At 39.6% G+C, this 12,905-nt stretch overlaps 1 protein-coding gene across 3 annotated transcripts in view; it reads left to right on the top strand.

Moving 5' to 3' along the window:
• Positions 1-14: 14 nt before the first annotated feature.
• RABGAP1 (RAB GTPase activating protein 1) overlaps positions 15-12,905 on the top strand; it is a 215,354-nt gene continuing 202,463 nt past the window's right edge. For 2 of the 3 annotated variants that reach the window (XM_069073725.1, XM_069073728.1), the window contains exon 1: positions 15-158. The gene's annotated coding sequence lies outside the window, so the exon portion shown is untranslated. Of the gene's footprint in view, positions 221-12,905 lie in introns of all 3 variants that reach the window. The other variant, XM_069073726.1, reaches the window with a different exon arrangement.

Raw genomic sequence — 12,905 nt, 5'->3', positions numbered from 1 at the left:
AGTGTGAGGCCAATGAGACTTCAAGGGAGGCAGAACGGAGGACGGAAGGAGTGCAGTTCACGTGACGCAGGAGGAGCGAGGGGCGGGGCAGGGAGGCCCTGGCTGAGGAGCCTCGGGGACAGGACGGCTGCGGCTGAGGAGACGGCGGGTCGGGTCGGGTAGGGCCGCGTTCCCCCCCTCTAACCCACCCACCCACCTACTGCCCTCCGCGGACGGGGAGGTAGCTCCACTCACTGTGATCCCCCGGAGCCCTGTGAGGGAGGGGAGCCTAGCAGTCTACTGTGCTTCCCCCTCTTGCGGGGGCTGGGGCCCATGAGTCGATGTCTGCTTTTAGTCCCACCTCCCTAGCCTGGCCCGGGCCCTGGCCCCAGGCCCCTATAAACTGCTGGGTTAGGAAAGGGGGGATGGGGGAACCGGGGAGAAGCATTGATGGAGATGGGCGCATGCGCAGGAAGGAGCCCCGACCAAACCGGTTGCCCCTGTCTGGGTGGGGGTGTCTGCTTGTCTTTACCTTTTTTCTTGGAAGGGAGACCACCCTCCTTGTTGTCCTGACTCTCTTGGCTTCGTCTCTAGCCCTTGAACCTTAATTATTTAGGCAGAAAAATAATTCAGTCCCAGAATTACAAATTGTTATCCCTGGAAAGGACTTCAGAGATTTATCTAATCCAGCCTTATCTGTAGATTTAGAGGAGCTTTGATATCTAAAAAAAAGCCTTTGCAACTCTGAAAGGTGTTCTAAGGTCCCCCTTTATTTCGTAGACCTGCTAATTGAGGCCCATTATTCAAGGTTACACAGCTTGCTAGTGACAAAAATAGTCTCCTGAATTTCTTGTGCTTTCCATGGCACCAAACTCCTTTTCACTGCCCTTCTAGGAGTTCCTTCTCCTGTTTCTGCAGATATTCTCAGGCCTCTCTTAAAAATAAAAACAAACCAAACTTACAGCTTCCTATCAAGCTATTTCATTTTGCTTTAAGTGTGGGAGTTCTAAGAGAAGGACTTGCTCAGGGTCTCACGGCTTATGAATGCTAGATCTGGGTCTTCTCATCCAAGTCCAGTGTTCTACCATACCACATATTGCTATTCCCACCTTCTCTCCCATTAAGGAATGTTTGTCCCTCTATCTATCTTAATCCTTCCTTTTGTAGCATATTACTGCACATCACCCATTCAGTCTGGACTATTAGACTGACTTTTGAAAGGTTATCTGAGCATTGACCAATCATTCTCCCCTACTGTGAGCTCTTTTCTACCTGGTCTGTCTTTGTGCTGATGGTTTCTTTAGCTCATCTCTATAACTCATCTCTTGGGTACTCAGAACTTCAACAAACATTTACTAAACACCAGCTATGTGGACAGTATTGTCCTTACTGCTGATGAACAAAACTTAGGCAACATTGGGTTTCTGTCCTCACTGAGTTTATGGGGTAATATAATGATAAGACTACACAAAGAATTAAATTATCTGGTATTATTTGGCATTACGAGTGCATAAGGGAGGTAAAAAACAAAGTATAGTACTAAATATGAAGGGAGAAAAGCAGTTGCGAAGTGGAAAGGGAAATCAGGGAACACTTCATGAAGTGGGAGAAGGGAACTTTTGAATTTGAAAGGAAAGATAGGAATTTGGTAGGCAGATAGGGCAGCAGTCTGTGTGTGTGTGTGTGTGTGTGTGAGAGAGAGAGATAGGGAATCCAATTTGATCATTTCTCTGATCCCTCATAGTTGTCATCAGTTAATGCTAATTAAATAATCACAGCGTTCATAGAATGATAGAATTTAAAAATTGGAAAGGGCACTATAAAATCATCTAGTCTGATCCTTTTGTTTTACAAATGACAAAACTGAAACCTAGAGACAGTAACTTACTTGTCCTAGGTTATGTAGGTAAAGGCAGAATCAAGATTTGAACCTTAGTCTTACAACTCCAAATCCTGTACTCTTTTTGATAAAAATGAACCATGTTTGGCAGAAGGGAAAAGTTGGAGAAGAGGAAGGCTGGTCCAGACCTATGATTTCATTGGTATAGAAACCTCCCTCTCCAATGCTGATCAATACTTGCTCATTAACTTAGACCCTTAGAAAGCTGGCTAGGGCACTGAGAGGTTAAAGTGATTTGCCCAGGGTTATTCACAGTCAATGCTTTTCAGAGGCAGAACTTGAACCCTGAGCCCCCTGACTCCTTCACTACTATCTCAGTGCCTATCAAGCATAGCCATTGAAATAGCATGACCCCAACTCTTGAGGATTTATCACTATCAGCCTAGAGAGTGCCCTTGTGCCTATTCCGACTGTCATACTATTTTTAACATGATCTCTATGCTTTTACTTGCTTATGGCTTCATTCATGGACTAGATTGTTTATCTTAGGAAGCTAATGTGCTAGAAGGACTTGTTAAAACTAACATATTACTAGTGCCTAGTCACTTTAACATTATACTCTAACTTAAAATTCTAGGTTTACTTAGAGTCTTGTTTGGCTTGTTTATTTGTTTTAAGAAACAAGTGGTTATAAGAAATAAATTTCTTTTGAAATTTTTGTTAAAGCCAATACTTGACTTCTCAGCCCATCTATATAGTTGTCCCTTCCAGCTACTTTATTTTATACAAGCTAGTGGTTAGGCACTGTTCAATAGAAATTGAAATGAATTGCATTTGTCACCTTAAATTCTTGTAGGTGAATAGCCCAAAATGCTATTACTAATAACGTCAGACTATGCCAAGGAATAGTAATTAATTTGTGAACTATAATAATCTGGTGTCTGAATTCTTTTTTTGGGGGGGAAGGCAAGGGAATTGGGGTTAAGTGACTTATCCAAGGTCACACAGCTAGTTAAGTGTCAAGTGTCTGAGGTCCGATTTGAACTCAGGTCCTCCTGACTTCAGGATGGGTGCTCTATTCACTGCGCCACTTAGCTGCCCTTGGTGTCTGAATTCTACATAAATATAGGATGTATGAATAAGCACATTGAAATCCTTTTACATTAGTGTTTGCATTTATGTTTTGAATAGAAAAAATATTTTTTCCATATTATCCTTTGGGACAACTGTACTTTTTTTTGTTTGGAAGTTAAAATCTAGAATCAACAGTTTTACATATGCAATGACTTTGGAAATTTTTAGGACTGTACTTTTTAAAAAAAATTTAAATATATTGTCTTTTCTTTCTAAAATGTATGTGTTGATTTTTAATTGATTTTCTAGTATATTGTGTTCTTTCAAACTTTACTAATTTTTAATTTTCTGACTTAGCACATTGAATTTTCTAAAATGCCTCAAAAATTTATTTATTTCATATTTAAGATATTATGTGGGGCCAGCTAGGTGGCTCAGTGAATAGAGCACCAGCCCTGGAGTCAGAAGGATCTGAGTTCAAATGTGACCTCAGACAATGAACACAAAAACTAGCTGTGTGACCTTGGGCAAGTCAGTTAACCCCAGTTGCCCTCCAAAAAGCAAAAAAAAACCTATGTGGCATATGAATACTCTTATGGGTAAAAGTGTTGAAGTCATCTACAAAATAATGGGATTTGATAAGTGATTTCTATGGTAAATTTAAGTTCTAAGCTTTATAGTCATTGTTATACTAATGTGATGATACAAAGTTAGCATATTTTATGTGTTTTCCTATCAACAAGCATTACCAAAGATAAAATACAATACAGGACTTGCCTTCAAGGAGCTTAATTGTGTAAATGACGGTTAACACAAATTATAAGTCAAGGAAAATGAGGAAGTGCAGAGGAGAGGTAAACAAAGGCTATATGAAAATGTGAGGAGGTAGATCTCAGCTGGGCCTTTTAAGGAAAGGGGAGAGTTAAGTCTAAATAGACAAATGTCTGAATAGAGTTGAGGTATGGGAGATGTCATGAGGTGTTACAGAGAGGGGAAGGAAAGGATGTAACTTTGGCAGGAATGGAGAATATATGAATAGGACTAGTTTGAATTAAAGCCAGAAAGGTAGGCTTCAGTCAGACTTGATAGCATTTAGTGATAGTGTTTCTACTTTGTTTGATAGACAGTAAAGCCACTGAAGGTTGTTGAGTTGAGATGTATATAGAGGATATGATTACCCAGTCTAAACAAATCTTAATGCATGGTTCCTTATGATAATGCTACTACCTCATCAAAAATGATATCCAGGGGCGGCTAGGTGGCACAGTGAATAGAGGAGGACCTGAGTTCAAATGTGGCCTCAGACACTGAACACAAAAACTAGCCGTGTGACCTTGGGCAAGTCACTTAACCCCAATTGCCCTCCAAAAAGCAAAAAAAAAAAATGATATCCACTTGCAGAGAAAATTCCCATTTGCAGTGCCACCTTCTCTGGCCATTTTATCGGTAGTGGAAATAGATTTGGACAAGAAAAGCTGGGTTTTGGTTTTGCCTTAAACTCACTGTGATATTCACTTAACCTTTTGAGGATGCTCAGTTTACCACTCTATAAAATGAGAGAGTGGGACAACAGGATTGATCTGTGCACTTTAGAGCTCCAATGACATACACTATGTAAATATGTTTAGATGATTATAGGTTCTTAAACTTTTTGTGTCATGGAATCCTTGGTGAAACCTCTGGACACCTCAATATAATGTTTTGAAATGCATAAAATAAAATACATAGGATTACAAAAAATATTGAAGTTCAAGGATTGAAATATTAAAAAGCAAATTCATTTACTACATGTTAAAAACCCCAGTCTCAAATCTGTGGTAGCAGGTACGTGATGGTGCCCACCTGTAATCCCTGCTACCAGTGAAGCTGAAACTGGTGGATTACTTGAGCTCTGAGCTGCAGCAGTAGGCTAAGCTGACTGGGTGTCTGTACAAAGTCCAGCACCAATATGTTGAGCCTCTGGGAGTGGGAGGGCCATCAGGATGTATAAGAAGGCCAAACCAATTCAAGTGAGAAATGAGTAGGCCAGAATTCCTATGCTGATCAGTGTTGTAGGATCAGGCCCATGTTGGGATATTGCCCTTCCAGCCTAGGTGAAATAGAGAAATGTAATCCTAAAATGAAATCTGTGCTAAATAAATTTTACCTTTTAAATCAGTGTTTTTAGATTAAATGTGTTTGCTTAGATAGCTTTTTACTATTAGCAAGCTTTCAAAGTATTTGGAGTATAAGAATAAGCATTATTTAAATACTTAATAGAAGTGTTGATAAATGCCATGATGTCATCTACCCAGTTCTGTTTTTTGTTCTGTATTCCCAAAAGGGAGCTGTCCTTTTTCTCAGGGTCTTTGGCATTAATGGAGACAGTCCATTAATCCATTTATTGACAGGTAGCACGCTCCTGCTAATAAAGGTTTGTTGCTTAGAGAGCTGCCTCAATTTACCTTTTTGTTAAAATTTAATCACAACAACATTGAACTGATGTAGTACCTTGGGTGACAGCTTGAGAATCACTTCTTCAGACTTAGGACCGAAGGATTTAGAGCTGGAATGAATCTTAGAGATCATCTAGTTCTACATCCTCATTTTACAGAATAAAGAAATTGAGGCCCGGAAAAATTAAATAATTTGTTTTATGTCACAAGATAAATAGTTGAATTAGAATTCACTCAGTCCACCAAATTCAGTGCTTTTCCCACCTCATTACGCTTTACTTTATATGTGTGTGTGTATATATACATACACATGTGTGTATATGTGTATGTATATGTATATATAAAATCTGAGCTATGTAAGCTGACGTTGATGTGCATTTTTCCTTTAATAATTTTCTTAGCTGTCTGGGGTCCAAGGGTTAATGATCTGTGACATTCATATGCTATTCTAGTAAGGTTACATTTGCATTCAATTTCCAGTGATCTTTAACTATGACAAAGAAATTTTTCTGTATACTAAAATCTGTCAGAGCTCATGCCTTAAACTCTGTTGCCAAATTAGAAGCTTTTGTGGAAAAATAATCATTAGTAACCTTTAAAGATTACATTTTTTTCCAACTTGACAAACATTTAGTACCTACTATGTATAAGGTATTCTGCTTGGCAGGGAAATACAAAGATAAAAGGGGGGGAAAAACGGTCCCTACTGTCAAGGAGCTTACATTCTTCTGTGGATACATTTGCACACAAAACTAAATATATGACTATTTCAGGATGAAGTTAACAGCTCAGGGGATTGCAGAAGGGTATCTCCAAGAGGTGGCACTTGGATTGAGCTAAGAACTCTAAGAGATGGAGGTGAGAAGTGAATTCTAGCCCATGAGTAGGTGTGAGGTGTAATGCAGAACTCTGGTAACAACAGTAAGTAGGCCAGTTTAGCTAGAAACTTGGACCCTGTAAAGGAGAGTAGTGTGAAATTATGCTTAGAAAGGCAGGCTCGAGCCAGATTGTTAATGTCTTAAGTGCTGAATTGCAGATTTTGTTTTTTATCTTAGAGACAATAGAGAATCTCTAAAGACTCTTGGCAAGGGAGTGACTTAGGCCTGTACTATTGAAAGGTTATTTTGACAGTTGTATGGAGAATTGGAGAGGGGAAAAGAGACTGGAAGTAGGGATACTATTTAGGAGGCTGTTGATGTTATCTAAGTAGAGATGATAAGTGTCTGAATTAGGGTTTTAGTTATATGAGTACAGAGAACGGAAAAGAAAGGAGAGAGATGTGTTGGTAGAAGTTTGGAGGAGAGGTGAGTTTAGACAGGAAAATAAGTCCTGTTTTGGACATATGGGATCTGAGATGCCTACAAGACATCCAAGTGGAGATGTCCAGTTGGTGATTTTGGAATAAAACTCAGATCAGGGCTAGATGTATAGATTCTGGAGCCATCTGCTTATTTCTAATAACTGAACCCATGACACCTTACCAAGAGTTAGGGTGTAGCAAGAAAAGGGTAGAAGGCCCAGGACAGAGCATTGAGGAATGATGATCCAGCAGGGCTCAGACCAGTTGGAAGAGAACTGTGGAGAAGGAGGTGGTTGTCACAGTCACAATCTGCAGAAGTTGAGAACTGTGGGGACCAAGAAAAGGCCATCAGATATCACATTTTAAAAATCATTGGTAACTTTGGAGAAGAGATGTAAGGTCAAAGCCCAGTTGCAAGGAGTTGAGAAAGTAGAGACTAAAGGAAGAGGATTTGTTCAGGAAGTCAGCAATTGATTAAAAAATGATCAAAGGATATGAACAGGCAGTTTTTAGATGAAGAAATCAAAGCTATCTATAGTCATATAAAAAATGCTCTAACACTGTTGATTAGAGAAATGCAAATGAAAACAAATGAGGTATCACCTCACACCTGTCAGATTGACTAATATGACAGAAAAGAAAAATGACAAATTTTGGAGGGGATGTGGGAAAATTGGGAAACTAGTGCACTGTTGCTGGGATTATGAACTGATCCAACCATTCTGGAGAGCAGTTTAGAGTTATGCCTAATCCTTTGATCCAGCAATAACAGTACTAAGTCTGAATCCCAAAGAAATTTTTTTAAAGGGGGGGGGGAGAACTCGTATGTACAAAAAATAAAGAATTAGACATTGAGGGAATGCCCGTAGGTTGGAGAATGGCTGAACAAGTTGTGTTTTATCATTGTGATGGAACACTGTTGTGTTAGGTGAAATGGTGAGTAGGATGGTTTCAGAAAAACTTGGAAGAACTTATATGAGCTGATGCAAAGTAATGTGAGCAGAACCAGGAGAACATTGTACATGCTAACAGTAATACTGTAAGATGATCAACTGTGAATGACTTAGCTATTGTCAGCAAGAAAATCCAAGATTGTATTGTATGATCCAAGACAATTTTAAAGGATTTATTTCTCATAAACTCACTAGCTTCCATTTGCTCCAATCTAATTCTGAAGCAATGATTCTCCTCAGTGAGCTTATGAGATTCTTTTTCCATCTGGCAAATTGAGCTTCTTAAGGTATTCTTCTCCTCATTGCCTTTTTGAGCCTCTTTTGCCATTTGAGTGAGTCTATTTTTTAAGGTATTATTTTCCTCAGTCAGGCTTGACTCTCATTTCATAATTTTCTTGCATTGTTCTCATTTCTCTTCCCAATTTTTCCTCCACTTCTCTTATCTGCTTCTTAAGGTCCTCTATGGCCTGCAACCAGCTCGTATTTTTGTTTGAAGCTTTTGGTGCAGGAGTTCTGACTTCACTGTCTTTCTCCTGTTCCATGCTTTGATCCTTTTTGTCACCAAAATAGGAGTGTAAAGTTGGGGTACCCTGTTTATTTTGTTTCCTTTGCCTGCTCATATCGCCACTCAGTCACTTGACCCCTGGGCTTTTTGCCACAGTAGGACTCTGCCACCAGACAGGAGAGCTTTTGTCCCAAATGCTGGGGTTTTCTCAGCTCTGAAAGGTATTAGTTGGGTGCCCTCTCTGAAGCTTCCACATGCTCTGGCAAGCTGGTCACATACCCCAGGACCTCCACCCTAGATCTCAATCCATATCCAAGCAGGTTAAAGCAAGAGCGATTGACTGGTTGCTTGGTCCCCCTACACTCTGAGGGACAAGAGCTGAAGCTGCCACATGGGGGCAGCTGCACACTGCGGCTCCTCAGGGGCTTCTTGCCCTGTGGGAAGAGGCTGACACATTCCCAACTACTGGATCCAAAAGTCCACACTGCACTGACCTCTCACTGTGTCCTTAGCATCTTTGTGTTGATAATTCTGGAAACCACTACAACTACTGGTGATCTGAAGTCCCTCCAGCCGGTGGTTGGCCAGGCCACCCTGGGACTAAAACTTCTGGCTCCCGTGGGGCTGGGGTCACCTCCCAGAGCGCTGTGCTGGTGGATTCCTTGCCCAGCTGTCCTCAGAGGAGGTTAGCTTCTCTGTGTCATTTTATGGGTTCTGTAGCTCCAAAGTTTGTTCAGAGTACCCTTTTACATAAATTGGAGGTGGTGGGAGCCCGAGCCGCATGGAGGTCCTGTTTATACTCCGCCATCTTGACTCCACCCCCCAGTTTTAAAAGATTTATGATGGAAAATGCTATTCACCTCCAGAGAAAGAAGTGATAGAGTCTGAATGCAAATCAAAGCTTACTTTTTTACTTTATTTTTCTTTTCTGTTCTTGTTCCATGTTTTCTTTCACAACATGACTAGTATGGAAATATGTTTTACGTGGCCACACATGTATGATCAATATAAAATTGCTTGTCTTCTCAAGGAGGGGGGAGACTCGGTGGAAGAGAATTTGGAACTCAAAATTTAGAAAAACATGTTAAAATTTGTTTTTATACGCAGCTGGAAAAACATAATTTCTTTTCTTTTAAAAAAAAGAATTCAGCTACGAGCTGGACATGGTAACAGGTTCTAGTAAAGGTATTTTAAGTAGGGGAGACATGTTTATAGATGGAAAGGAAAAGTGGAGTAAGTAAGGAAAGCTTGAAGTTAGAGGTGGAGGTGAGAAACAGAACAAGAGAGAGAGAGAAAACAGGCACCCAGAGAATGGAAACAATGGAATCATGGACAAGTAGAAAAATTAACTTTGACAGTCCTTCACAGAGGATGGTTCACTAGCCATGGAAGCTAGAGCTTCCCAGCTAAAAACCAGGGTTGGAAATTGATAGACCATGAGTGGCCATTTCCATAATTTATACCTTTTTCCAAGTTCTGACAAAATTCTAAAAACTGGTAGTTATAGTTTTTCCTTTTACTCCTTTTATAATAATAATCCTAGATCTGCACTGATGTGAAGAACTTCTTTTCTTTGAAAGAATGTTTTAAAATGCAGCCAGGATTGTAAGAGGTAGATATATCTCAGGTTAAATTAAATTATTTTAGGCAGATGAAGAAATCATGTTAAGCATGTTAACATTTCTGTCTAGTAGAGGTGAACGAACCACTTTTGCCTAAAACCTCTTTTGCCTAGATTCAATCTAGTCATTCTGATTCTGATTGAATAGAATAGTATAGCAAGTCAACTTTCTGTTAAGTTGCTCATGACTCAGCCTTTTCAGGTTAAGAAAAAGAAATAATTGTCATGCATTTTCCTATTACTTTTATTGCAAGGTATTAAGGCAGTAGCATATAAGAAAAATAGAAGACCTGGGTGTCACCACTAACATTTGTTAACTATATTTCCCCTGAACCTCAGTTTCCTTATGTAAAATTGGATACTTACACTACGTACTTCACATAGGGTTGTTGTCAGGAAATTGTTTTTTAAATCTTAAAAGAGAAATGTGGACTGTTCTTGTTTATTGTATCTAACAAGTGACCTTTTCAAAAGCCAGAAAAAAACTCCTTTTTTTTTACTTGAATTACTTCTTATTCAATCTTACCCCCTCTAAACAATTTTTCATAACAGGGTAGAAAGAAAAAAGCTTGGACTTGGAGTCAAATCCTAGTTCTGCTACAGTTTCTTTGGCCTTGAGCAAATCACTTCACTTCTCTTCTGTAAAATAAGGAGATCTTAAAGTGTAGGTCTGAGCATGTCACTCCCCATCCCCATTCAGTAAACTCAGTGACTCTCTATTCTAGGATCAAATATAAAATCAATTATTTGATTTTTAAAGCCCTTCATGACCTGTTTTGTTTCAGTTGTCTTACTCCTGTCCACATACTTTCCAATCCAGTGACAGTGGCCTCCTTGCTATTCTCAGATGTAACACTTCATCTCTCATCTCTGTTTTCATTGGCTGTCCCCCATGATTGGAATTTTCTCCCTCTTCATGGCTACCTTCTGGCTTTCAAGTCCTAGCTAAAATCCCATCTTCCACAAGAAGCCTTTTGAGGTCCCACTTAATGGTTGTGCCTTCCCTCTGAGATTATCTCAGATTTATGTTGTATAAATCTTGTTTGAACACAGTTGTTTACTTGTTATATCCTCCCATTCAACCAAGTTCCTTGAAAACAGTCAGTATTTTTTTTGCCTTTCTAGTGCCTAGCACATAGTAGTTGCTTAGTAAATGCTTGTTTACTTGATTGGATAAAATGACACATCTTCAAACTCTAAAATCCTATAGTTCTACTAAAAAAAAATCTGTATGCCTGAAAAAAATCAGAATCCTTCTTACTTCCCAAGGGTCAGAACATTGCCTTTAGTGTTCAACTCCATAGTGTTTAGTATAAGAATCAGCTTGGTGTAGCAGGAATACTGGATTTTGTGTTAGAGAACCTGAGTTCAAGCCCAGCTTTGATACTTAAAACCTGTGTGACCCTTGGACAAACCACTTCAGTTCTTTGGGCTTAAAATTCCTTATCTTCAAAGCAAGGGAATTGGACTAGCCTGATTAGCCTTCCAGCTACAAATCTTTGCTTCTTCAAGTAATCACTTAATGTTGCTTGACTACATTCTGGTCCGCCCTCGCTGTAAAGTGTTATTCCATCCCTGTCTAGAGCAGTTCCTAGCTCTTCTACCAACTATTCTTGGTGTGTCCTCACGCAGCATCCTGAAAATAAAACAGAGGTCATAGTTAAGTTAGATAACATTTATTATTATTGCATTTCTCCTAAGTCTTGGCTACAAGTTAATTTGTTTTAATTTGCATTCAGCCACTTAGATAAAAGAGAAATTAATTATGCAGTATCTCAGAGCATACAGGACCTAAGCATGGTCCATGAGACTATTTAAAGGGAAGAGAATAGATGTTGTAAGTTGGAAAGAAAAACCATCTTGAGTATTTCTGTAAAAGGAGAGGAATTCTAAAGGTCATTGAGAAGTGAGAAGACTGGGGTCCAAATCCCAGTTCTTCCACTTACTTCCTCTGTTACTATAGGTGAGTCACTTCCGCCTCTGGGTTTGTTTCCTCCTTTGCCAAAGGAAACAGTTTCTCTCTCTAAATAAAATCCTTAAGCAGCTCCATATTGCTCTGATAGAACCACAGTTCTTTTCAAACTGGTTGACTACTTTATTACATTCTGGAATGGTAGTGTATTTAAATAGCTTATCCAAAGCTAATGAAAAGATTACTCTACTACACATGCTTATAAGATAAGGGTATAGGGGCGGCCAGGTAGCACAGCAAGTAAGAGCACCGGCTCCAGTGTTGAGAAGACCTGGAGATCGAATCCAGGGCTCAGACACTTAGCACCCACCCAGAAACACCTGGCCGTGTAACCTTGAGCAAGTTACTTAACCCTGATTGCTAAAAAAAAAAAGATAAGGGTATAGTTATATAACCCTATTTAACCAATTTTCCCTGTTTTCAAAGGTAGAATTCCATTGCAGGTGTATACTATAAACTTTTGTGAAATAACTAATAGTTGAGGTAGTGGGTAAAAAGCATGTCTGGACATTAGGAGACCTGGATTTTAGTCCCAGTTTCTACATTTATTAGTTGTGTAACTCTGGAAAAATCACTTCACCTCTCTGTACCCTAAGTTCATCCCCTATAAAATGGGGATGATATCCTATTACCTATTCCCACAGGGTTATTCTGAGAAAAATGCATTGTAAACCTTAAAGTATCATTAGAAATATAAAAGGGGGGGGGTGGCGGCCAGGTAGCACAGCAAGTAAGAGCACCGGCCCCAGAGTCGGGATGACCCGGGATCGAATCCAGGCTCATACACTTAGCACCCACCCAGAAATAACTGGCCATGTAACCTTGAACAAGTTACTTAACCCCAATTTCTTAGAAAAGAAAAAGAAATATAAAAGGGGGGAGAGGTAGTTGTAGGAGGGAGAGAATAAGGATTTATGTAGGGCCGGGTACCCTAAGTGGTTTTTTTTTTTCCCTTAACAAGTATTACCTCATTTGATCCTTACAACAACCCTGGGAAGTAGGTGCTAATAGTATCTCCTACAGTTCAGGAAAATAAGGCAAACCAGAGGTTTGATGATTTGCCCAGTGTTACACAGCTAATAAGTGTGTGAGGCCACATTTGAACTTTAGATCTTCTTGACTCCAGCCCTAGCACTCTCCCCACTCTACCACCAGCTGCCTCTGAACTATTATTAATCACAATCATTATCTAGTTTAATGACTGGCATTTCTCTAGGATTTTAAAA

This window comes from Petaurus breviceps, unplaced genomic scaffold, assembly GCF_028583685.1.
Source record: "Petaurus breviceps papuanus isolate PSGF00001 unplaced genomic scaffold, PetGlider_PUasm1.0 90879, whole genome shotgun sequence".
Taxonomy (NCBI): Eukaryota; Metazoa; Chordata; class Mammalia; order Diprotodontia; family Petauridae; genus Petaurus; species Petaurus breviceps.
Note: the sequence above shows the minus strand (reverse complement) of the source record. Positions and strands in the feature narration are given on the sequence as shown.